General features: G+C 42.2%; 1 long non-coding RNA gene across 1 annotated transcript in view; it reads left to right on the top strand.

Moving 5' to 3' along the window:
- Positions 1-14,204: 14,204 nt before the first annotated feature.
- The window catches only part of LOC127492727 (uncharacterized), a 31,618-nt gene continuing 19,145 nt past the window's right edge, over positions 14,205-26,677 (top strand). Inside the window, exon 1 of the long non-coding RNA XR_007922424.2 lies at positions 14,205-14,488. This is a non-coding gene — a long non-coding RNA (uncharacterized lncRNA). The remainder of the gene's footprint in view (positions 14,489-26,677) is intronic.

Below are 26,677 nucleotides of genomic sequence, written 5' to 3'. Positions count from 1 at the left end.
ATAGTTTCCCTCCCACCCACACCCCTCCCATCTCCTGCTCCCTCTCCCATTCCATTTACTTCAAGATTCATTTTCAATTATCTTTATATACAGAAAATCAATTTAGTATATATTAAGTAAAGATTTCAACAGTTTGCACCCACACAGAAACACAAAGTGTATAGTACTGTTTGAGTACTAGTTATAGCATTAATTCACATTGTACAACACATTAAGGATAGAGATCCCACAGAAGGAGTAAGTACACAATGACTCCTGTTGTTGACCCAACAAATTGACACTCTTGTTTATGGTGTCAGTAATCACCCTAGGCTCTTGTCATGAGTTGCCAAGGCTATGGAAACCTTTTGAGTTTGTCAACTCTGATCTTATTCCGACAGGGTCATAGTCAAAGTGGAAGTTCTCTCCTCTCCCTTCAGAGAAAGGTACCTCCTTCTTTGATGGCCCGTTCTTTCTACTGGAATATCACTCGCAGAGATCTTTCATTTAGTTTTTTTTTTTTTTTCCAGAGTGTCTTTGCTTTCCATGCCTTAAATACTCTCATGGGCTCTTCAGCCAGATCCGCATGCCTTAAGGGCTGATTCTGAGGCCAGAATGCTGTTTCAGACATCTGCCATTCTATGAGTCTGCTTTGTATCCTGCTTCCCATGTTGGATTTTTCTCTCCTTTTTAATTCTATCAGTTAGTATTAGCAGACACTAGTCTTGTTTATGTGATCTCTTTGACTATTAGCGCAGTAGGCAGCGTGTCAGTCTCATAATCTGTAGCTGACTTTAAATGTCTTCCAAATATGGCATCATTTCTGTCTGTTGAGAAGGCCTGGTGAGCTGTACAGGGCAACTCAGAAGAAAAGAAACTGGAAAATATAATTTAAAACTCCATAGCATTAATACACCAGGAGCCTTAACAAGAAAAGTAAATGTTATTCTATTGGACATTATGGAGAAAGACTTTAGGTAAACAAGACCATTCTCTTAAGAAAACAGCAGTAGCATATATAAGATGGTTGCCAAAACTGAAAGGATGGGGCATTGAATTTTTCTCTTTTATTAATAATAAAAGAATAAAATAATGCAGCCTCTAAAGTGTGTCTCAGTAGTTTTATGGGCACTAAAGATGAAACAATTACAGAGCAGATGTGAAGATGTGGTCTCACTAAATTGCTCTTTTCCCAGCTGGAATCCAGCGCAAGGAGGAAGCAGATTACTAAGGAAACGTCAGCCTGGCCATTAGGGCTTGTGTTTTGCTGTTTCTGAACATTGACTGAAGTAAACTGCGCTAAAGAGAAAAGAACAGAACAGTTGCTTATTAGAGAATAGAGTATCATCTCTCTCCACATCCCTGGGAAAGAATAGCATGTGATTTAATGTCTTTCAGTTCCTGAACCACTGCTCACAGTGTGTGGTCCTGGGCCACCAACAACAGCATCACTTGAAACTTCAAAATGCAAACTCTGGCTGTATCACTGGCCAGCGGGAGACTCAGCAACAGGTCTCAGCAAGCCGTATTAACAAGAACTACACCGAGTCCAGTATTGTGACATAACGATTAAAGCCACCACCTGCAATGCTGGCATCCCATATGGGCTCCAGTTAGTGTCCCTGCTGCTCCACCTGAGAATAGCAGAAGATGGTCCAAGTGTTTGGGCACCTGCCACTCATGTAAGAGACCTGAATGAAGTTTCTGGCTCCTGGCCGTTGTGACTATCGGGAGAGTAAATAGGAAGATCTCTCTCTCTCTCTCTTTTTCTGTCTGACTTTCAAATAAATACATAAATAAATCTTTAAAAAACAAAACAAAAAACAAACCCTCCACTGTTTCTGATAGCTGCTAAATTCTGAGAAACACTGCCATAAATCATGTCCATTTTTTTATTTTTAAGCCTCCGTGAAGATTGTGTTAAGTTGGAAAATATCATAAAACTGAATGTGATGCATTTATAATTCAGATTTCCAAGGGCTTTCTGCTTCTTTAATCTATATGGAGCTGGAAAGCAGAAGGTCAGACACATGTTCCTCACCAGATTGGCATTTGCACAGTGATGTCCTTAGAGACTTCAAGGCATAAAGGAAGTGGGTGTGAAAACTAAGAGGGAGTTTCACCAGTCAACACTGTATATCATTTACGATCGGGAGGATTCCAAGGACTTTTCTCAGGAACTCATCGCCTCCACTGAGAAGCAGAATGTGGGGAAGATCATTTTAACCCAACACACAATAAAGTGACTTGAATTCAAAGAGAATGGTAGGCGTCCAGTAAATAGGCTTGAGATTGGAATGTAACTCATGGATTAAAGTCCACCATGGTGACACCATACACATTTATTAGCCTCTTCCTCATTTATGTAAGGTTGTTTTCCTTTATTTATTTGAAAAGAAGTGACAGAAAAATAGAGATCTTCCATCTGGTTCACCTCCCAATTGTCTGAGACAGCTGGGCCTGGGCCAGGCTGAAACCAGGAACCTGGAACTCAAATCTTGTCTCCCAAGTGGGAGGCAGTGACTTAAGCAGTTATGCTGTTACCTGCTGCCTCCAAGGGTGTGCTTAGCAGGCAGCTGGCATTGGAAGAGAAGCAGGGATTAAACCGAGGCACTCTGATGTGAGGTGCTGGTGCCTCGAGTGGTTTCTTTAAACACCGTACCAAATGCCTGTCCCTTCCTTCTTATTTATGACTTTTAATATTTTTCCCTTAGTTTCCTGCCTATTAAGAGTTTGATATTTATGGGAGTGTCCCTCTCTCCTTTTACCAATGATGTTCTAATATATTTTATTTTACTTAAAAGTTGAAAAAACATGTTTTGCATGTGGTGAGGGCAGTTAAATTTAATGGATTATTACCATCAAGATATATTTTATATACCATGAACTTGTCATTCTAACATATGCAATTCGTGGATTTTATTATGTTCTCAGAGTTGTGCACCCATCACCACTATCTAATTCTAGATATGGGAAATGCTGTGGCTGCCCTCTCTCTCTTCCAGTGCCAAGGGCTGCATTTTCTTAGTGCTTTCATAAGTAGAGAGAATTCAGGTTCCTCCTGACAGCTTCTCTGTATAGACTCCCAGGAAGCAGTAATCTAAAAAGCACAGCAGTATTGGCTCGATAACGACTTGAATTATACTTTGCTTCTTAATCCTCATGGTACTTGAGCATAGAAATTCTAGTCCAGTTACAAAAACTGTTTAGTATGATTTTCACTCCTCTTCTGGTATAGATCCTTAAAGATTTAGAGAATTGGAGAAATGCCAGTCTCCCACACTTACACAGGGGCTGGAATACAAATGAAAAGACCCCACACTTCCTTCTGCCAGTATTAGCTCTCATAATCTCTAAGGAAGAATTAAACAGTTATGAGCTAGGCAGACTAACTGGAAACAAGCAAGAAAAAACTCCCCTTGTCCATATCAGCACCAGCTTTGCTAGGGGGAGGGAGTGCAGTGGAGGTGGGGGGGGGGGTAAAAGGGCCTCTCAATAGCAGACAGAAAAATAACCACTGCTGTCAGAGAAGACCACCAAGAAAGGGGGGTGCCTTGGGAAGGGAAGCACCCTGGGAACAGGAGTTGGGTGTGCAGCACGAGAAAGGGAGCCCTGTGATCTCTCTTCTCCCTAATAGAGCCTGTGTGTGTCTCCCTGTGTGTCCCACATCCTTCTGGGAAGCAGAGCTGTGGTTCTGCAATTCGAGTTAGATTCACTGTGGTCGTCTGACCGACATAGGGGCAGCTTTCAATCCCACTAACTGACCTAGGGCCCCTTCTCTGACTCCAGATAAGGTGAGCCACTTGGAGGAATCCTGCACGTATAGTCACAGTTCTGAGCAGTCCCCCAGTCCCCCTATGCTATTCAGATGGATGTGGGATGTGCACTGTATCCACCTGGGATAAGGCAGCACTGATCAATTCCAGAGCAAGGGAGTTCTGACGTCAGCATGGATGACATTGGAGCGACAGGCACCGTGGTAGGCCTCACTGGTCTCTGAGGATAAGTAAGAACAACTACTTCAAGGGGTTTGTTGGACGTCCTGTGCTGAAGGATTGCCTTGGGCTTCGGAGGGAGAGTCAGAGCGTTCAGCCCCCAGCACTCTTCTGCTGAAACCTGATGGCTGCTCTGATAGGGCCACCTGAAACCTGTGTGTTTCATCTGTGCTTCTCTTATACAGGGAATGAGAGACCAGGGCTCCCAGGTTTGTACCACTGAGAGACTCTGAAGCCATCCCTGGGGCCTGAGTCTTCCTTCCTCAAGTAAAGAGAATTTCCAATGTGTTTGGAAAATGACAACAGTGGCTGCCATTGTCTGGGGGTCATCAGGGTTAAGGAATCCTTGACTGGTTTTCACTTAATAAAATAGGGATCATAGAGATCATGAGAGATTGGTCATTAAAATTCAGATACATAGCGATGTCTTCATGAACATTAGTCTCAAATTGTCAAAGAATTCAGGTGAAAGAACACTTTATCTTGCAAATTTAAGGATTTAGCCCCTGGCAATAGATTTATCAACAAAGTTATAGAGGTGTAATTATGGTACATTTTCTTCATAAATGAGTATGATGAACTTTGTAGAATAAACTATAGCTGCTGAAAGTCAAAGTCACTGTATCTTTGAAAGGCAGAGTGACAGAAAGAGGAGGGGAGACACTGGTGTTAGTAGGAAACTGGAGTGTAAGTCGAAGCGAGACTCGATGCCAGCCTTTGTAGGCGTCCCAAGGGGCAGCATAGCCTGCCTGAGTCATGGATTTCTGAAAGGAAAACATTGCCTATGATCACAGTCACCTTGCCTTTGCGGTTGTTGGAGCCTGCAACAGATACATAGTTCCTTCATTCATCACCGTGATGTAGCAGAGCCATGGATACCCCTTAGTCTTGCACTGCAGATTGCCCTGAGAAAGGACCCTGGTCTGTGCTAACGTGCTGATTTTTAATGTGTCCATTTAAGTTAGACTTTATAAATTTTTCATTTACTTTCATTCTGTTTGAAAGGAAAAGAGATACAGATGGAGACTCAAACAGAGAGAGAGAGAGAGATCTCAGATCTGCTGGTTCAGTCTCTAAATGCCCACAACAAATGGAATTGGGCCAGGTCAAAGCCAGGAACCTGAAACCCCATCCAGACCTCCCTCCCATGTGGGTATCAGGGACTCACGCTGCCTCCCAGGGTGTGCACTAGCAGGAAAATGGAATCAGGAGTGGAATAGCTGGCCCTTGAACCCAGGCATTCTGGTATGGGATGCAGGTATCTGAAACAGCAACTTAAGCCCTTGAACCAAATGCCTGTCCCTAGACCCGGTTTTTGTAAGGCCCCCTTTTCCGCTGCTAGTGCCACTGGAGTAAACCCTTTGAAATTTGAAATTAGTTGTTTCTTTATTCTGAAAGTGTGAGGACCCTGACAGCATTGGAAGACACAACTAACTCTCTCCATTCAGAAAATGCATCCAGTCCGGTGGAGCAGGACATAAACACTAACCAGAAACAGTGAATCGCTGGATGGCTGGATGAACACAGCTATGCCTCAGTGATGTCATCAAATGAATTCCAACCAATCCTGTGTATATACGGAAGTCAGTGCAAATGGATGTAGTAAATCTAGCCAATGCCAGGAGAAATAAATTTAGGAAGGACAGGCTAAAATACCCGATACAGACACAATCCAACCATCAATCAGGTTGCTTCATTATGTGGGGGGTGGTCATAAAAGGACCACTGGTTGTCATCCACTGATAATTGTGACCCAATCCATAGTCTTTTGAGCATGCCAGTAGATTCAGCATGTTTGTGTTCTCTATATTGGATATTTGCACTGGGGTTTTTGCAGCATTATTTCTCAAGTTTTAAAATCCATTACTTTTGAGGGAAGAAAAAGACCTTTTTGCTGTGTGTAACTGCTAACAAATTAGTATCAGGTACCCCTTTGGATAACTACACTCATGCTTAGAGCACTTGAGGAATTCAGGCCTGTGCTGTACCTATGAACAGACTTGGGGTCTACCCAGCTCGGGGGGCATCTGGGTTGGGTCCTCAATGCATGTTGAATCTGTGAAACCTGCTCTTACATCTTGAGATTTTAACAGCAACCTTGAAAAAGTTACTTTGATTTCTGCTGAGGTTTAATTAATTTAACTGACAATAGATGCATTACAAAGAAAGGAGCCCTTTGAAAAACTGAATATTGAATATGACATTTTATTAAATACATCATTTTGATTTGAAACCTTATTATGAAATTTTAAAAAAAATCATACTCTACATTTGCATTGTCCATATGTTTCCTTAATAAGCTGCAATAAAAGTAGAATATAAATGATATGTAGCACACTATCACTTTCATCCTCAATTCAATTAAGCTTCTTTAACTTGGTAAATCATACAAATCCATTAATATTGATTGTGGTGTGTTTAGATACTTGTTTAATTTAATTGCTTCTCTAATATGCTTTCACGTTAATTGTAAAAAACCATTTAATTGTCTCTTTTCATCCTAGTTGTGTTTTAAATGGTCTTACGTTGTCTTAAGATCAGCTGAGGCTGGCGCTGCGCCTCACTAGGCTAATCCTCTGCCTGCGGCGCTGGCACACCAGGTTCTAGTCCTGGTTGGGGCACCGGATTCTGTCCCAGTTGCTCCTCTTCCAGTCCAGCTCTCTGCTGTGGCCAGGGAGTGCAGTGGAGGATGGCCCAAGTACTTGGGCCCTGCACCCACATGGGAGACCAGGAGAAGTACCTGGCTCCTGGCTTCGGATCAGCGCGGTGCGCCGGCTGCAGCGGCGGCCATTGGAGGGTGAACCAACGGCAAAGGAAGACCTTTCTCTCTCTCTCTCTCTCTCTCTCTCTCTCACACTGTCCACTCTGCCTGTCAATAAATAAATAAATAAAAATGAAATCCCAAGGTTCTTTGGTTGACTCTGACCTGCTGTGCTTGTTGTAAAGGAAAAATAACCCTTCTCACGATTCAGGAAACCTGACTCCTATCATGGATCTCGCCTAACACATAAGTAAGATAAGTTGTTCTTAAGCTGTCATTATGTTTTTGGAATATGCAATATAATTATTCTAGGTAGTTCTGCTTTTCAGATTTTTTTTTTCTGTTTGCTTGTTTTGATTATGGTGTGTGTGTGTGTGTGTGTGTGTGTGTAAATGTAGAGATGAAAATCTTTGGGTTTGGGGAATTTATTGTCTTATATATTTATATATGGATTGGCCCTGACTTATGTTGAGAAACTGGATAAATTGGTTGGTGCTTGTTATAAATACTGTTCCTTTTTTTTTTCTTAACTTGAACTGTAGATTCAAAAAACTTATAAAGATATCAAATATCTATTGTCCCTGAAATGAGTTTCTCTTGCTTAGATTTCAACAAAAGCGATTTGTCCATTGTGAGGTGAGCTTGAGTTTTAAGAAAAAGGAAGGAGCCCCGGAAGATGGCAGAATAGAGAGGGAGGGAGCACAGCGAAGGTCCACTAGGGGAAGGTTCAAAGAGGGGTGAGAATTTGTAGATTTTAAGGATCTAAAAGCCCTTCCTGAAACTGGGGAGATAGGGTGGACACATGAGGAGGACGCGGACGGCTGAGACTCAGGACACCAGCAGGAGTGTGTACGCACCAGCGCTGGAAGCCGAGGTGAGAAGGGGCGCTCGACCAGCACCGCGGCACAGCTGCCGCCGCCCCTCCCCCAACACACCCTGGGACGGACACTGAGACACGCACGACTGAGTGGGGGGAGGAAATAGAAAATGGAACAGAGTGAGTGGCGCCTGCAGAGAGAGTGCACGATTCAGGGGTACTAATTGAGAGACTGAGTAAGCCAGTATCTCTTGGCGCCTCCCCGGAGCTCCAGCGGGCGGGAAGCAGCCATTTTGTCTGTTTACATTCGGGCTTAAAGGAGAACTGTCTTTGCTTCCACACTAACCTTCGGAGGCAGAGCCCAAAGGTGGAGCTGAGGGTGCTCGAGGGAGGGCAGCCCAAAGCCCTGAGACCCAACTACTCAAGTTACAAGAAAAAAAAAAAAAACTGAACAGCGCCTGCTGGTGAGGAAAAAGCAAAAGTGCAGTATCCAGAGCTGCAGTGGGCAGAGAGCAGCCATCCTGTCTGTTTACCTGTGGGCTGTGTAGAGCAGCCTGATTACACTGGATATTGGTAGAGACTCACAGCAGCCTATAGAAGAGGGAAATCAACCTGAAAAATCACCCAGACAGAATGCCAAAAAACAAAACAAAAAAACAAAAAAAATATAGAAGAACATATAAATTTGCCAATGGAGCAGGCTAAACCAACCATAACAGAGGCAGAAGAAGAAGAAGTTGAAAACATGCCAGAAATAGAATTCAGAAAATTAATAATCAGAATACTTAGAAATAATGAGAAACAGTGTCAAGAGCTGAATGAAAAACAAGCCCAGGGATTAGAGATCCTAAAGAGAAGCCAGAATGAGATACTAGAACTGAAAAACTCAATTGACCATATAAAAAACACTGTGGAATCCCTCAGAAATCGAACAGATGAAATAGAAGACCGAATATCAGAATTTGAAGACAAACTTCCAGAAATAATACAGTCAGTTCAATCGCAGGAAGAAGAAATTAAAAAATTTAAAAATACGGTTGGAGACCTACAAGATTCAATCAAGTGGTGTAATGTTCGGAAAATAGGAGTCCCTGAGGGGGTGGAAAGAGAGAATGGATTAGAAGGCGTCTTCAACGAAATAATATCAGAAAACTTTAAACAAAGGCAGCTGGATAACAACACACAAATACAACAGATAGCCAGGACTCCGAACAGAGTAGACCAGAAGAGAAATTCACCACGACACATTGTGGCAACACTCAGTTCAGTGACACACAAAGAACAAATCCTAAAATGTGCCAGAGAAAAGTGACAAATCACATTCAGGGGTAAGTCAATCAGACTCACCCCAGACTTCTCATCGCAAACACTACAGGCAAGAAGACAATGGCATGATATATTTCAAATTTTAAAAGACAAACAATGCCAACCTAGAATACTATATCCTGCAAAGCTATCATTTATGAATGAAGGGGAAATAAAGATCTTCCACGACAAACAGAAACTGAAAGAATTTGTATCCACGCGTCCTACCCTACAACACTTGCTCAAAGACGTGCTGCACACAGAAATACAAAAACAAGAACTTCACTGCAAAAAAGCGAATGTAGAGTAACCCACAAACAAAGTTCAAAATACATAAACAGCTCGTTTCAGGAAACATGAAGGGGAAAAGACAGTACTTAACAGTAATCACACTGAATGTGAATTGTATTAATTCCACGACAAAGAGACATAGACTAGCTGATTGGATAAAGAAAGAGAATCCATCTATATGCTGCCTTCAGGAGACACACCTCATCAGCAAAGATGCACCCAGACTGAAAGTGAAAGGATGGAAAAAGATACTCCAAGCTAATGGAAATCAAAAAAGAGCTGGTGTGGCCATTCTAATATCAGACAAAATAGACTTTAACATAAAAACTATTAAAAGAGACAGAGAAGGGCACTATATAATGATTAAAGGATCTATCCAACAGGAAGATATTACTATTATAAATGTATACACACCTAATTACAGGGCACCTGGCTACCTGAAAGAATTACTAAAGGATTTAAAGGGAGATATAGACTCAAATACAATAGTTACAGGGGACTTCAACACCCAACTCTCACCAATGGACAGATCACCCAGACAGAAATTCAACAAGGAAGCAACTGAGCTAATTGACGCCATAGACCAAATAGACCTAATAGATATCTTCAGAACCTTCCACCCCACAGACACAGAGTTCACGTATTTCTCCCCAGTACATGGAACATTCTCTAGGATTGACCATATACTAGGCCACAAAGGGAGCCTCAACAAATTCAAAAAAATTGAAACTATACCATGCAGCTTCTCAGACCATAGAGCAGTGAAACTTGAAATCAACAACCCAAGAATCTCTACACCATATGCAAATATATGGAGAATGGACAACATGATCCTAAATGAACAGTGGGTCATCAAAGAAATTAAAAGAGAAATCAAAAGATTTCTAGAAACAAATGAAAATGATAACAACCTATCAAAACCTGTGGGGCACAGCAAAAGCAGTGCTAAGAGGAAAGTTTATAGCAATTAGTGCCTACATCAAGAAGCTGGAAAGGAACCAAACAAATGAAATCTCCATGCACCTCAAGGATCTAGAAAAACAGCAGCAAATCAAGCCCAAATCCAAAAGGAGGAAAGAAATACTAAAGATCAGAGAAGAAATAAACAGAATTGAAACAAACAAAAAAAAACAATACAAAAGATCAACAAAACCAGGAGCTGGTTCTTTGAAAAAATAAACCAAATTGACACACCATTGGCCCAACTAACCAAAAAAAAAAGGAGAGAGAAGACCCAAATCTGTATAATCAAAGATAGTAATGGAAATGTAACAACAGACACAATAGAAATAAAAAGAATCATCAGAAACTACTACAAAGAGATGTATGCTAACAAATTGGGGAACCTGGAAGAAATGGATAGATTCCTGGACATATACAACATTCCTAAACTGAGCCGTGAAGATATAGAAAATCTAAACAGACCCATAACCATGGAAGAAATTGAATCAGTAATAAATGCACTACCGAAAAAGAACAGCCCAGGACCGGATGGCTTCACTGCCGAATTTTACCAGACGTTTAGAGAACAACTAACCCCAGTTCTTCTCAAATTATTCCAAAAGATTGAAAGAGAGGGAATCCTCCAAAATTCCTTCTACGAAGCCAATATCACCTTAATTCCTAAGCCCGGAAAAGACACAACAGAGAAAGAAAACTACAGACCTATGTCCCTGATGAACATAGATGCAAAAATACTCAATAAAATTCTGGCAAACCGAATCCAACTACACATCAGAAAGATCATTCACCCGGACCAAGTGGGATTTATCCCTGGTATGCAGGGATGGTTCAATATTCGAAAGTCAATCAATGTAATACATCACATTAATAAATTGAGAAACAAAAATCATATGGTTATCTCAATAGATGCAGAGATAGCATTTGACAAAATACAACACCCTTTCATGATGAAAACCCTAAGCAAATTGGGGTTAAAAGGAACATTCCTCAACACAATTAAGGCAGTCTATGATAAACCAAAGGCCAGCATCATATTGAATGGGGAAAAGTTGGAGGCATTTCCATTGAAAACTGGCACCAGACAGGGATGCCCACTCTCACCATTGCTATTCAATATAGTCCTAGAAGTGTTAGCCAGAGCAATCAGGCAAGAAAAAGAAATTAAAGGGATACAAATGGGAAAGGAGGAAGTTAAACTATCCCTGTTTGCAGATGACATGATACTATATATAGGGGATCCAATAAACTCCTATAAGAGACTACTGGAACTCATAGAAGAGTTTGGTAAAGTAGCAGGATACAAAATCAACGCTCAGAAATCAACAGCCTTTGTATACACAGACAATGCCAGGGCCGAGGAAGAACTACTAAGATCAATCCCATTCATGATAGCCACAAAAACAATAAAATACCTTGGAATAAATTTAACCAAGGAGGTCAAAGACCTCTATGATGAAAATTATAAAACGCTAAAGAAAGAAATAGAAGACGACACAAAAAAATGGAAAAACCTGCCATGCTCATGGATTGGAAGAATCAATATCATCAAAATGTCCATTCTCCCAAAAGCAATTTACAAGTTCAATGCAATACCAATCAAAATACCAAAGTCATTCTTCAAAGACCTAGAAAAAATGATGCTGAAATTCATATGGAGAAACAGGAGACCCAGAATAGCCAAAGCAATCCTTAATAATAAAAACAAGGCCGGAGGCATCACAATTCCAGACTTCAAGGCCTACTACAGGGCAGTTATAATCAAAACAGCCTGGTACTGGTACAAAACAGATGGATAGACCAATGGAACAGAATAGAAACACCGGAGATCAATCCAAACATCTATAACTAACTCATATTCGACAAAGGACCTAAAACCAACCCCTGGAACAAGGACAGCCTCTTCAACAAATGGTGCTGGGAAAACTGGATGTCCACATGTCGCAGTATGAAGCAAGACCCCTACCTTACACCTTATACAAAAATCCACTCAACATGGATCAAAGAACTAGAGATGCGCCACGACACCATGAAACTAATTGAGAGCATAGGGGAAACCCTTCAAGATATCGGAATAGGCGAAGAATTCCTGGAGAAGACCCCACAGGCACGGGTAATCAAAGATAAAATAGACAAATGGGATTACCTCAAATTGAAGAGTTTCTTAACAGCAAAGGAAACAGTCAGGAAAGCGAAGAGGCAACCAACAGAATGGGAGACGTTATTCGCAAACCACACAACAGATAAAGGACTAACAACTAGAATCTACACAATGATCAAAAAACACCACAGAATCAAAACAAACAACCCAATAAAAAAATGGGCCAAGGACCTTAACAGACATTTTTCAAAAGAGGAAATCCAAATGGCCAACAGACACATGAAAAAATGCTCAGGATCTCTAGCCATCAGGGAAATGCAGATCAAAACCACAATGAGATACCACCTCACTCTGGTTAGATTGGCTTACATACAGAAATCTACCAACAACAGATGCTGGCGAGGATGTGGAGAAAAGGAGACACTAATCCACTGTTGGTGGGAATGCAAACTGGTAAAGCAACTATGGAAGACAGTCTGGAGAGCCCTCAGAAACCTGAATATAGCACTACCACAGGACCCAGCCATCCCACTCCTTGGAATATACCCAAATTGAATTAAAGGGGTGAAAAAAGCCATATGCACCTCAATATTTGTTGCAGCTCAATTCACAATAGCTAAGACATGGAATCAACCTAAATGTCCATCAACGGATGACTGGATAAAGAAACTATGGGATATGTACTCTATGGAACACTATGCAGCAGTAAAAAAACAATGAAATCCGGGTATTTACAACAAAATGGAGGAAGCTGGAAAACATCATGCTGAGTGAAATAAGCCAGTCCAAAAGGGATAAATATCACATGTTCTCCCTGATCGATGGCAACTAAACGAGCACCTAAAATGATACCCATTGAAGTAAAATGGACACTATGAGAGACAATGACATGAGCAGCCCTTGGCTAGACTATTGAGGAACAACTTACTATTTTGTTCCTTTAGTATTTTTGTTGTTGTTGTTTTTGTTGCTCGATTTGCTCTACACAAGACCACTGGTTGAACTCTGCAATCAATGCACAACCATTCTTAAGCGTTTAAAAATTAACAGAAAATTGATCTCTGTGGAACATGGAAGTGGGAATAAGAGAGGGAGGAGATATATAGGACGGCACATACTCACTCAGCCCTACCTCCAATGGTGGAACTGGAAATGTGCCAGGGGATTTCTTTTTCTTTTTTTTTTTTTTTTTTTTTTTTGACAGGCAGAGTGGACAGTGAGAGAGAGAGACAGAGAGAAAGGTCTTCCTTTGCCGTTGGTTCACCCTCCAATGGCCGCCGCGGCCGGCGCGCTGCGGCCGGCGCACCGCGCTGATCCGATGGCAGGAGCCAGGAGCCAGGTGCTTTTTCCTGGTCTCCCATGGGGTGCAGGGCCCAAGCACCTGGGCCATCCTCCACTGCACTCCCTGGCCACAGCAGAGGGCTGGCCTGGAAGAGGGGCAACCGGGACAGAATCCGGCGCCCCGACCGGGACTAGAACCCGGTGTGCCGGCGCCGCAAGGCGGAGGATTAGCCTAGTGAGCCGCGGCGCTGGCCATGCCAGGGGATTTCAACTCAACCTTACCAAGGAGGCAGGTACTAATGCCAGCACACTTGGTAAAGTGGCAAATATAAATACACAACTGATCAAAAAGATAGGGTAAGTGGCAAAGAGATTATACAAATAAGACCAGTGTAAGCAAATAATGAAAGATAGAATCAAAAGGGAGAGAATGATCCTGCGGGGGAAGCAGAACACACAGCAGACTCAGAATGGCAAATGCCCAAAACAGCACTCCTGCCTCAGAATCAACCCTTGGGACATTCGGATCTGACTAAAAGGTCCATGAGAGTCTCGCAGGCATGGAAAGCCATGACATGGTGGCAAAAAACAATCTAAATGAAGGATCCTGTTGAACAACACCCCAGCAGAAGGATCAGGCCATCAAGGAGAGAGGCGCCTTTCTCTGAAGGGAGGAAGGAACCTCCACTGTGACATGGCCTTGACTAAACAAATTCAGAGTTGCTGAACTCAAGGGGCTTCCATAGCCTAGACAGCTCATAGCAAGAGTCTCGGGTGATTACTGACATCATAAATAAGAGTGCCAATTGTTAAATCAACAAAGGGAGTCACTGGGTTCATGCTCCCCACACAGGATCTCTGTCCTTAATATGTTTAACTATGAAACTCAAAAACAACACTACTAGTCGAACAATACCCTATACCTGGTTCGGTTGTGTGAGTGCAACCTGTTGAAATCCCTGCTTAGTATATACTAAGTTGATCTTCAATATATGAAGGTAATTGAAAATGAAACATGATGAAGGGCGGGATGGGAGAGGGAGTGGGTGAGGGGAGGGCCATGGGAGGGAGGGAGGTCGGGGGGGAAGCCACAACAATACAAAAGATGCATTTTATATTCTACTTAAAACTATTGGTTGAACTCTGTAATTAATACACAATTACTCTTAGGTGTTTAATTAATGCTATAACTAGTACTCAAATAGTATTTTACACTTTGTGTTTCTGTGTGGGAGCAAAATGTGGAAATCTTTACTTAACATACGCTAAATTGATCTTCTGTATATAAAGATAATTGAAAATTAATCGTGATGTAAAGGGGAAGGGGAGAGGGAGTGGGAGAGGGGAGCATTGTGGGTGGGAGGGAAGATACGGGGGGGAGGAGGCTATTGTGGTCCTTAAGCTGTACTTTGGAAATTTATGCTCATTAAATAAAAATTAAAAAATATAAAAAAATTAAAAAAGGAAGGAAGAAAGAGCTAAGGAATCCCCACTGGCCAGGAGGTCAGCAGAGGCATTAACCCCACCTCTGAGTCATGAGTTTGGCAGAGCGTTGGCGCTCAGAGCGTCTGCTGTCGGCTCACTCTGCTGTGCCTCTAAAAGAGGGGATTCAGGTGTCTAAAATTCCCAGAGTGCTGTGCGACCCTTTGTACACAGAGGTCAGGCCAGGTCCACCAGGATCCTTCTACTCAGGCATGGCTTCTAAGTGCTAGATGGGTTGTCCTCACCCAGCCAGGTGAGACAGGATTTGTCCCTATTCAAACCACAGCCTTTGTGCCACTCTGTACAGGCACATGTATCTGCCCTGGAAATAAGTGTCTAAATTTATTCATACATCTCAAGCAGTCCAAGTACATATGAATATTTTCTGTGTTTAATTCCAAGCAAAAGCCCTCTCCATAGAATATTTTTTCTTCCATGCTAACTTAATCAAGGGAGAGAGATTATCTTGTGTTCACCCTTTGTGAGTCAGATCACAGGAATGGTTTAGATGTGACGACCGTGATGCCACACCTTCTCTAAGAGGATGTCAGGATATCTCACCTATGAAGAGAGCAGCACAGGTGACAGGCAGGTCTAAATGACTCCAAAGGTCAGGAAGGGGAAAGTGGCCCTGGAATTTGTGCGCTTGTGAGTGGGTCTGGGTGGCTAAGGGGTGTGGATACAGACTTGCTGGCTTTGCCCTGAATTGGCTTTCTCACTGTCTTGTCTAGGTGCAGGCAAGAGAGCTGGGGTTCGTGAGCTGTCAGCAGTGACCCAAAGAAGGGGTGTCAGACCGTTCAAGAGAGGTAGGGTTGGGGCTGGCATCGTGGCACACTAGCTTAATCCTCCTCCTGCGGCGCTGGCATCCCATGTGGGTGCCGGGTTCTAGTCCCGGTTGGTCCTCTTCCAGTCCCGCTCTCTGTTGTGGTCTGGGAAGGCAGTGGAGGGTGGCCTAAGTGCTTGGGCCCCTGCACACATATGGGAGACCAGGAGGAAGCTCCTGGCTCCTGGCTTCGGATCGGCACAGCTCTGGCCATTGCGGCCATTTGGGGAGTGAACCAATGGGAGGAAGACTTCTTTCTCTGTCTCACTCTCTCACTGTCTGTAACTCCACCTGTCAAATAAATAAATAAAAAATCTTAAAAAAGAGAGAGGTATGGTGAATTTTCTCATAAAACCTTATTAATGGGTGGTAAAAAGCATTTATTCTAAACATGTCTGAATTTTTGTTCTAAAAGGCAAATTTTATAAAAATTATTTTGTAAAGTGAATGGTTTAGCCACAGTGTCTCACACCAACAATCGCAATAGTTTAGGAGGTACGAATAGGAAGGAGCAGTGTTGAAAATGACAGAGTGGGTGTGGCCTGCAGATATACCAATTCTTACACAGATACTAATATGAAAAGTCCAAAACTTTGAATCAGCAAAAGCAAGGTGTGGCTAACCCTGCCATGCAGGTGTGGGTGTCTCTGTGATCTTCTGCTTATAAGAGTAATGCTGGCTTTTTGACAGGCATTCACACTTCTTTTTTTTTTCTGTGTGAAATGAAATTCAGACTAAAGTTTGGATGAAGCCACTGTTTATGGGAAAAAATGGCCTCACGGTGCTGTCTATAAATCAGAGTGGGGGCACAGCTTTTGATCCATCTTCCCAGTGACGTGCCTGGGAAGGCAGCAGAAGATGGCCAAGTTCTTAGGCTCCTGCCTGTCGTGTGGAAGGCCTGGATGGAATTCTTGCACCTGGCTGCTGCCTGGTCCAGCCCTGACTATGCAGCAATTAGGGGAATGAAAGCACATCGAGGATTCTCTCTCTCCTCATCTCTCCCTCTCTGTCACTCTGCCTTTCAAATATACACAGTTATTCTCAAGTGTTGAAACTTAACTGAAAAGTGATCACTGTTAAATATAGGAGTGGGAGTAAGAGAGGGAAGAGATGTGCAATTCGGGACATGCTCAAGCTGACTTACCTCAAATGGTAGAGTTAGAAACATACCAGGGGATTCCAATTCAATCCCATCAAGGTGGCATGTACCAATGCCATCTCACTAGTCCCAGTGATCAATTTCTGTTCACAATTGATCATAATGATAGAACTAAGAGCCAAAGGGATCACATAAACAAGAATAGTGTCTTCAAATACTAGCTGATAGAATCAAAAAGGGAGAGAACGATCCAACATGGGAAGCAAGATACACAGCAGACCCATAGAATGGTAGATGTCCTAAACAGCACTCTGGCCTCAGAATCAGCCCTTAAGGCACGTGGATCTGGCTGAAAAGCCCATGAGAGTATTACAGGCATGGAAAGCCAAAATACTCTGGCAAAACAAAAACAAAACCCTACATGAAAGATCTCCATGAGTGAGATCCCAGTGAAAAGAACAGGAACAGGTCATCAAAGAAGGAGGTACCTTTCTCTGAAAGGAGGAGAGAACTTCCACTTTGACTACGACCTTCTCTAAATATGATCAGAGTTGGTGAACTCAAAAGGCTTCCATAGCCTTGGGGATTCATGACAAGAGCCTAGGGTGATTACTGTTGCCATAAACAAGAGTGTCAATTTGTTAAGTCAACAACAGGAGTCACTGTTCACTTACTCCTCATGTAGGATCTCTGTCCTTAATGTGCTGTACATTGTGATTTAATGCTATAACCAGTACTCAAACAGTGTTTTTCACTTTGTGTTTCTATGTGGGTGCAAACTGTTGAAATCTTTACTTAATATATACTAAATCGATCTTCTGTATAGAAAGAGAATTGAAAATGAATCTTGATGTGAATGGAAGGGGAGAGGGAAAGGGGAGGGTTGCGGGTGGGAGGGAAGTTATGGGGGGGGAAGCCATTGTAATCCATAAGCTGTACTTTGGAAATTTATATTCATTAAATGAAAGTTAAAAAAAAGAAATCTTAATAAAACAAAGTAAAAATAGTAAAAATGATTCAGTGAATACCATTGTGCATGCATGTTTGTGAGCACACAGAGGATGGCCAGGACAGAGATTTTCTCTTTACTTGACCCTTACCTGCCCACTTCAGTGGTCACAGGACTTGATATCATCAGACCTTAAACATTTCGCCAAAGTGATGTGTGAGAAATTGTTTCTTGGGTGGATTTGGGCAGCTGTGAGAGCTTAGGATCTTGTGATTCTATAATTGTACATGAAAATTTCCTCTTCTATGCATTGTCTTTTCCTATCATTTGCCAACAAATGTTAAGTGATAAAATACACACCTCAAAATAGAAAAAATGCAAAATCTAAACTGCACCGCAAGCATGGCTCACACATGATAGAATTCCTCAGCTGAACAGGAAGCATCCGGGCTTGAGGCACACATTAAAGTAAAACGTATTTATAATTTATTTATCACTCCACTATTTCCAATAAAGAAGCTTTCCCTTGTTTTAAGTTAAAATGGCAAATGATCCACAGATTAATTGGTGGCCATGTTTTCATTATTTATGGAACATTGCTATCATGTCTCACTAGTAAGCTGATTCATTTTTAATATTACAAATATATAGTAAATATGCATTAAGTATGTCTATATTCAAGCTAAAGAGAAAAATTGTAACTCCCAAACTAGGAATAATCAATATTAATATCTTAGAAACAGCCTTCTTTTTATGGCTATATAAAGATCTGTGTTTTAAATTTGAGCATTATGGACAATTTCATATTTCTATTCAGTATCACATAATGAATATTACTTTCTGTGTCATCAAACCTTTTTTAAAGATTTATTTATTTTATTATTTTAAAGGCAGAGATACAGAGAGGCAGAGGCAGAGAGAAAGAGAGGTCTTCCATCCGCTGGTTCACTCCCCATGTGGCCACAATGGCTGGAGCTGTGCCAACCCAAAGCCAGGAGTCAGGAGCTTCTTCCAGGTCTCCCAGGAGGGTCCAGGGGCCCAAGGACTTTGACATCTTTCACTGCTTTCCCAGGCTTTAGCAGAGAGCTGAATTGGAAGAGGAACAGCTGGGACTCGAACTGGCGCCCCTATGGGATGCCGGCACTGCAGGCAGTGGCTTTATCTGCTACTCCACAGTGCTGGCCCTGATCAAACATTTTATAACAGTATTTTCAGGGCCACATAGCATTCCATTTTATGGATTTAGGATGATGATTTGGAGCAGTTTCTCATTTTCCAAAAAAATATTTCTCCTGTTTGGATGATCACTTTTGGAAGTGTAAAATAAAGAAGGTATCATACCCTTATTCTGCACTAAAAAGCTTAACAAGGTAATATTTAAAGTTCCTGGTGAAAGCCTAGTATAGACTGTTTTCACCTCTATTTTTCTACAGTGTTACATGGATATCACTTTTATTTCCCATTTTAAGTTATTGTAGTAATTTATGCTCCATTACATTTGACATGCATGTGTGCATAGATACACACACACACACATAACACACACACACACACCAACATTTCCCATGCTCTTTGTAAGAGAAATTAATATGCTATGCCTGGCGTTGCGGCACAATGTGTTAAACTGCCACCTGCAATGCCAGCAGTCCGTATCAGAGCACCAGTTGGCACACTGGATGCTCTGCTTCTGACCCAGCTCCCTGCTAATGCCCCTAGGAAAGCAGCAGAGGATGACTTAAGAATTTGGGCCCCTGCCACCCACATGAGAGACCCTAATGTAGTTTCAGGCTCCTGGCTGTTGCCTGACTGAATTCTAGGCATTGCGACCATTTTTGGGAGTGAACCAGCAGAGCAGGATTTCTCTTTTTTTCCTCTCTGCCTTTGAAATAATTAAATAAATAAATCTTTACTTAAGAAAAAGAGAAACTGATATTCCAGTAGATGGGATCATCTTTGTTGTCACAGAAAGTTAGATTCCTATGCCTGCTTTATTTGGCTGATTCTCTGATGAATCAGAAAAAATGTTAACCTACCTTAGGTTCTTTGCATAGTTATTTTGTTAAACATTAATATTTACTTGCTAATATTGTCACTAATATCCAGTTGTATAGGGCAGTACCTCAGTAAGTAAGGGTTTTTGAACATAGGAATTTCAGATTAACACCCTTCACTTAATATGACTGATTTAAGTGGCACCATTCATGGAGTAAGGAAATTAAATGTTTCTATCCTAAGGAACTGTCAGAATGATCAGTGAAGAACCCAAGAAGCATGTTTCACTGAGTGAAAATATTCACATTGTAACATTTCAGCTGGAGGAGATGTTACAGTCAGCTGTGTCTCAGGACAGAAGTGATGGCAGTTCTACTTTCTTGGTGGTACGTATAACGCCAGCACTGCCCACACCTGAGGGCTTCGTCCCTTCTGGGACCCACAGAGGACGCAGTGGTGCCTTGGGGCTTGATTCACCTCTCTCCTGTCTCTTTACCACAGGTCCCCTTTGGGGGGGTGGGGGGCAGACCCGGGACACGCAGCACAGAGCACTGAAAAAGTGCTGAGCTGTCATTCTGAAATTAGGATGCGAAAGACCATGACTTCTACGCTTCTGGTAACCCCTCTTCATCCTGAAACCAGGACGTAAAAGACCATGACTTCTACATTTCTGGTAACCCCCTCTTGGCTCCTCTTTCCCTGATGGACCTCAGGATCACCTGAGAAGGAACTTTGTGCGGCCCTTGACTGGATGACGTCCAAAACCTGAAAGGAGTAATAATTTTGGAGTGTAGGTACATCTCTCAAGTTAGTGACATCCTAAAGTCTCACCAACTTTGCAGTGGACATATGCAGCTTGATGGTTTACACAATCACAAAACTTTCACAATGAGAATGATTATTGCTATATATAATTCTACAGATGCATCTTACAAATATGCTGAATGGGAAAAAGACATACAAAAGAGCACATATTGATTGTACAGGCAAACAGGTAAAAGTAATTCATGGTGTTGGAAGCTGGGCTGATAATTAGGGATAAGGAAAAGGATAGTAATTGAGAAATGGTATACAGTTTTATGTAGATAATACATCTGGTAGCATTTTTTTAATCATTATGATAGCTATGTAATTGCATTCTGTAGTAATACAGAAATTTTCATGCTTATCTTTGAAAATTTCTGTATCTATTTTGTACTTCATTTCATTCTATGTGCTTGTGCAGGGGAGAGCTGGATTATCAATGCATACACATTTTAGATCAAAAGAAGTAAATTGTTGTGTGCAGGTCATTGGCCAGAACTTGTCTTAAATTCCTAACAGCATAAGGATAAGGATTGTGGACTTGAGTATATCCCAGATAAAGAAACAGAACTCAGCAAACTGTGGCAATGTCTTTTACATTAAACTGCTTTCCAAGGTCACACAGCTGTGAAGTGGAAGAAGCAGCATTTCAGCCTAGGCAGTTGGATTCTAGAATCTATACATCTAACATGCAGAAGACTGGAAAAAGTAACTTGTTAAAAAATTATGGTCAAATATGCTATTTAATTTCACTTATTATTCCTACAACTGTGTAACATTTGTGTATATTTAGTAATCAACTTATGAATTAAACACATGTTAATAAACCATTGTATTCAGGCACTTAGACCAGTCTTGGAGATACCCAATGTTTAGGAAAAATCCTTCCTTCTTGGACTTCACGGTGAGCAAGAACATAAGAATAAAGAAACAAATCAACTCCCAGTTGTCTACCGGGGTGTTTACTGGGGCTGAAAACTGCCAGAAAGTGAGCTAAGTGTCAGGGACTCAGAGGCAGAGCAGAGGTAAAGCATGCCCTTAGGAACACCGGCATCGAGTGGAAAGATGGGGAGATGTTAAAAGTGTATATCCGAGGTCACTGCAGCAAGGCATCAAACACCGAGGGCACAGAGCTGGAGGAAGCCTGCTCGCCAGGCTGGGCTCCAGCGAGAAGGAGAAATTCTACCTGGGATTGTAAACTGTAATGTTAGTCAGGAAGACAACACTGTATACAGCCAGATCAAAGGAATGACTGACATGGCTTTGAAGGCTGGGAGTGGCCAGTCTAAGGAATCTCTACGTGCCACAGACAAGGTTCACAAAGGACCCTGTGCGCCAGCCAGCGAGCGCTCAGTGGTCAGGGGATCAGTGAAGATATCATGGACTTGGGCAATGACTGGAAAAGGGAAGGCTTCAAGAGATCGTTCAGAAACACATTCCATTGTGGTAGTGAGAGATGGGCACGCAGGGGTAGCGCAGGTTCTGCCTGAGTGAGTGGGTGCCACTAAGAGATAAGGGAAAAAGTGTGCAGATGTTGCTATTGCCTTGGGGTGTGATGGTGTGGACACATCAGTCCAAGTCGGCTGTTGAAGCTTTCACAGGGAGGGCCAACCCGAGTCAGTTCAGTGAGAGTCTGTTTCTTACATCCTTGTTAGTCTACATTATCAAATGCTCTTTGCTCTTTTACTTTTATCTCTCTACATAAGAGAAATTCTAGTGGGAATGTTATTACAACATTAAAAGCTAATGACCCACCACTACGACCTTATTAAGCCTAACTGGAGCTTTCACTGTGAAATTAACTCATGAAAATTGTAAGGAAATCTGTCACTTTATTAAAATTGTTATCATTGTCTTCAAATCCAGGGTGATGCTTTAATTCATGGGTCAATTTTAATAATAAAATTAGGAAAAAGTGATTACCAAATTGATTTACAGGCTTTTGTTTGCTTTTACCTTTGGATTTTAACAGCATTAACAGAAGAAATGCAAATACCATACACTCATTAAAAACAGAAAGTTATTTTAATACATACATGGCATTGTGGAGTCATCATGAAAATCTAATTCAGAGTATTTTCACCAGCCTGGAAGAAGCCCTGTATTCACAATGGTCTGCCGGTTCTTTTTCTTTTTCTTTTTTTTCTTTTTTTTTTTTTTTTACAGGCAGAGTGGACAGTGAGAGAGAGAGACAGAGAGAAAGGTCTTCCTTTGCCGTTGGTTCACCACCCAATGGCCGCTGTGGCAAGCGCACTGCACTGATCTGAAGCCAGGAGCCAGGTGCTTTTCCTGGTCTCCCATGGGGTGCAGGGCCCAAGCACCTGGGCCATCCTCCACTGCACTCCCGGGCCACAGCAGAGAGCTGGACTGGAAGAGAAGCAACCAGGACAGAATCCGGTGCACTGACTGGGACTAGAACCGGGTGTGCCGGCGCCGCAGGCGGAGGATTAGCCTATTGAGCTGCGGTGCCGGCCATGCGGGTTCTTTTTAGTATTTCACTCAAACTGTATTCACTCCCGTGAGCATCTGTTTACGTCTTTGCAGTATCGGTGACAACACAGGGAAAGAAGATTGGCTTTGCCTGGGTCATGACTGCAACTTGCCTTGAAGGCTAACCCACCTGTCCGTGCCAGAGCCACACCTGTGGAATCCACTCTTGTAGTAAGTTCCAAGTATATACTATGGTAATAGTAACTATGGTCCCCATGCTCGTCATTAGATCTCTAGAACTTATCACATATAAATCAAAATTACAATTAGATATCCCTTTCACCTGTTAGAATGGCTATGATAAAAAACACACGTGTTGGTAAGGAGGTAGAGAAAAGGAAAAGCTTACAGACCATAGGTGGGGATGTAAATTGGTACAGCTTTTGGGGAGAATAGTATCATGATTCCAAAAGAACTGCTGCATGACCCAGTCATCTCTGCTGGATATACACCCCTAAGGAATAAAAATGGTAAACCCCTCCCTGATTGCAGCATTGTTCACAGCAGCTGACCCAAGTGTTTACCGTGGGTGAAGGGATAAAGACATTGTGGAATACTAATGGTGGGCTATGTCTGACCCTTGGAAAGGAAGAAGTCCTGCCATTTGGGAAAACATGGATGAATCTGAGCCTCAAGGCGGACACCGTGCTAAGTGAAATAATCCAGACACAAAAAGAAAATTGCAGCACGATCTCACTGATATGTAGAACATGGAAGAAGTCCTACTCAGAGTACGGTTATCAGAGATGGGGGAACAGGGTGGTGGAGTGGATGGGGACACACTGATCAAAGGGAACATTTTCATTCTGCACCAGCCCCTCAAATTATGTGGTTGGTTCTGCTTATGGGCCTACAGTATCCATTGATTGTACTTGTTTGCTCATCTTGAGTGTGCTTCCCTTCCCTTTTGGAGGTGTTTCTATGTGGCTCAGCTACCTGAACATCACTAATGTATTCTCACTAATATTCTCTCTCAGATTAATTGCTCTGAACGAATTGCATAGGCTCCTCAGGTAAACAGTTTAATGATTTGTGGACTTCCAGTCTTCCATGTGCTTTTTGTTTATAATTGCACATGTCACCGATTTATATATTTATATATTTCTTCATATATTTCATATATAATGCATTATATATTTATATATTCATATAAATATATTTATATATTTATATTTCATATATATTTTTATATTTTTTCATCTCTCCTAGTAAATAGAGAAATGTTGAGCCCATCAGCCCAAGGTGAGTGTCACCTAACACCCAGGTTAAGGGACAAGCGTTGTGGCACACTGGGTTAAGCCGCCACCTGCTATGCTGGCATCCCACGTGGGTTCCAGTTTGAGTCTTGGATGTTCTGCTTCCAGTCCAGCTCCCTGTTAATGCTTCTAGGAAAGCAATGGGAGGTGGCCCAAGTCTTTGGGCCCTTGCACAAATGTGTGAGACCTGGATGAAAGTCCTGGTTCTTGGCTTCTGACTGTCCCAGCCCCAGTCATTGCTCCCATTAGGGGAGTGAATAAGCAGATAGAAAATCTCTCTCTCTCTCTCTCTCTCTCTCTCTCTCTAACTGTAAGTTTGCTTTTAAAATAAATCTTAAAAAAAAAAAAAACAGGTTAAATGAGAGTCTGTAGAAGGGTGGATCTGGCTCTCCATGTGCCTTCCCAGGACTGGGAACCCAGGATTAGTTTGCTCATGACTTCTCTGGGCCAAGATACAGAGCAGAACTTCCTTAGGCACCTCAAGGATCCCAGACATCCCCTGCCCTGCAGGGCATAGCAGTTCCATGCCTATTAAGACCACACTGGGCCTCCAAGTTGCTTAGAACTCAGCCTTGCAGTCTCTTTAAATTTTATAAGAATTTGCTGCAGGCCAGGTCCCAGTATGGCTGATCCAGGTCAGCCATGGACAAAGTATATGGCATGGATTCTACAGCTGAACACCTAGGGTAGGAGTGAATAGAGGCTCTGATTAATTATTGATGTATTAATTAATAATACAGCTTCTAATGATCTATGTTAAGAGCAGGGGAGAAAGACTCTGACAAGGGATGTGGAGTTTTGATTGGATAGGCAATCTCTGAACCTAAGCTATGATGTTGAAGGAGGAAGACAGGTGCTGAGGATGCCCTGCTGGGACCTGGATCCCTCTCCAACCACATACTCACCCCCAACCTAAGGCACCCCAAATGGATCTAAAATACAGGAATGATATAAAGCAAAGGATCATTTGACCCTCCTTCCATTCAAGCTGCTGCCCTTAACCCCCTCCCTCTCCATAAGAAATTCTAGAACCTCCCCTAGGGACGAGGACCCATGGAAAGGATGGGGGCAATTGGTGCTATTCCTCGGAGGAGTGTAGGTCCCTGTTTTTCTGTGACATGAAGGCTCTGGCAACAGGTACACATTTCCGTCTCTGCTGCGTGGTGACTTGGTACCTCTGGCAGTCCAGCAGGTGAAGTGTCAACATGATGACGATCCTAACATGTTTGCCCAGTATGAGATTGACCTTTCTCCCAGACATGATTTAGCAGTCTGTTCACAATGTTCTGTCTTCTCCAAAGACAGAGCTGCTGCCACTCTGTTTTCAGTATTGGTCAGTCAACTTCAGATCCTTAGCTAAGAAGTATCAATACCTTGCTCTGACTACATAATTTATTTGTAACAAATCTCTAATGTCATCCCTTATGACCTTTCTTAACTTTGATTTATGAAATAAGGCTATGATAATATCTTCTAGTCAGGCTTCAAATCTGCCATAAAATCTATTTAGTAATATGTTTAAGACTCTGCTTCTGGGACCGGCGCTGTGGCGCAGTAGGTTAACACCCTGGCCTGAAGCGCCAGCATCCCATAGGGGTGCAAATCTTCCTTTGCAGACTCCACACTGTGGCTACCCCAGGCAAATGCTGAGAGCGGATAGGCAATGCCAGTGCTGGCATTCAGCGAGTGCTCCCCTGGGCTTCATCCTCCAGTGTAGTCCCAACCAACAAGACAGGCTGCATTTTGAATCCTACAATTAACTATTTCCTGAAAAATTCTCAACTTTTTCAGAACTTGGGAGGATGGCCTAATAGAGGGCTGCTATTCATTGAGGGGGGTGACCTATGGGATAAATCAATGTGAGAGTTTTTTTGTTGCTATTGCTAATATAGTCTGTTGACTCCCATAACTAATCTACCAATGGACATTACATTCATATCTACTGAATCAAGGATAATTTGGCCGCTAGTCATTTAGATTTTTGTCAGGACTATTTATTTATGGGAGAAATCTAATTTACATATATCTCAAGAAACTCCTAAGGGTGCTTTTAAGGCTAGATAATATTTGAAACTGAGGTGGGCAACAGTGATTCTTTTTGTGCAATTCAATTATGAAAAGTGTGCACACCATTGAAGTGCTGCCTCTGGGTCTTTCCTGCTCTCGGGGATTCCAACACAAATCCACAATGAGGGATCTGCTGTTTGTGGACTGGTAATTACTAGGTTCAAGTGCATGTTGGGACCCACACATCATCTCCGCAGGGAGCTGCTCGGCTTCTTTAAGGCTGTC

Source organism: Oryctolagus cuniculus, chromosome 14 (genome assembly GCF_964237555.1).
Source record: "Oryctolagus cuniculus chromosome 14, mOryCun1.1, whole genome shotgun sequence".
NCBI lineage: Eukaryota > Metazoa > Chordata > Mammalia > Lagomorpha > Leporidae > Oryctolagus > Oryctolagus cuniculus.
Note: the sequence above shows the minus strand (reverse complement) of the source record. Positions and strands in the feature narration are given on the sequence as shown.